Here is a 1,128-nt window from a genome sequence, read left to right as displayed (position 1 = left end):
ATATATTTTCAAGTATAATGTACTGGCTTTTTCTATTAGGAATCTCTCTCTCACTCACCGACTCATATATCCACATCACTCGTCACATTAATTACCTCGCTTGTTTATACACATATATACAAGTTTTTGTTTAGAATCACTGTACAATATCTGAACTCTCCTTTGAGAATTGAATACTTTTTTTTGGAAAATGAACATTAACTTTATCAACATCCATTGCCTCCTGCGATTGGATTTTGTAGCCCCATGGAAGTGTGTCGGTTGTATGAGGAAGCAGCACCCTCTTATCAGCTCGCCAGCTGAGGGCGATCTTGTTTTGCTCAATTGAGTGAAATTCATATTTATGGCTTCGAATTAACCGTTGAGGTCGAGTAATTGTTTAATAATGTAGCAAAGTTTGCCTATAATCCTCAAACGTGATTGTCCTCAAAGTGGAACCTTTAATCCCTTTGGCTTTCCTTTTCTCCCCTTCTTCATCCAAAACTTTATAAGAACACAATTTTAATCTTAGCCCTACAAATTCAGTTACAATTTTCCCGTTACTTTCGTCCTTCATGAGTCCCAAGACTTTTTTGTTTAGTAATTCAATTTCGTATACATTATTTGGTGGATAGTCTAAAGTGTCAAATTTATTGGAATCTTTTTTAATATACTCATAAATGTTTGGTTCTGTAGTGTGGTAAATCAAGCTGTCTTTGTCAGTGTAGAGTAATTTTGTCTTTTCACCGAATGTGTACTTCATGTAATTATAATGAAAGTCGTAAATCATTATCTTTAATATGTCTAGAACTGTAAAGCCTATATAGATAGACTTATTGAATTTAATTTTGGTTTTACTCATTTCAATGATCACCATCTCCTCACCTAATATAGTGCAGCTATCAAAGTTTGGTTTGGCAATCAGAGCTTTCGCACCCCATCTTCACTCCCACTTTGTCACTAATCTGACATCTTTGTGCTTCCTTACGTTTTCCATGGTCTTTCCGAAGACAGAGTTGTTTATGAGTTTGAAAGAATTTTTTTTCAAATTAATTTTTTGACTTCTTTCTCAAATCAGCATTCGAATCAAATAGGCTTTTTAGCCATGACTTTTGTTTGAATTCTAAAACTCGATGAATTTTAACAAGC

The sequence above is a fragment of the Belonocnema kinseyi genome, chromosome 6, assembly GCF_010883055.1.
Source record: "Belonocnema kinseyi isolate 2016_QV_RU_SX_M_011 chromosome 6, B_treatae_v1, whole genome shotgun sequence".
NCBI lineage: Eukaryota > Metazoa > Arthropoda > Insecta > Hymenoptera > Cynipidae > Belonocnema > Belonocnema kinseyi.
Note: the sequence above shows the minus strand (reverse complement) of the source record.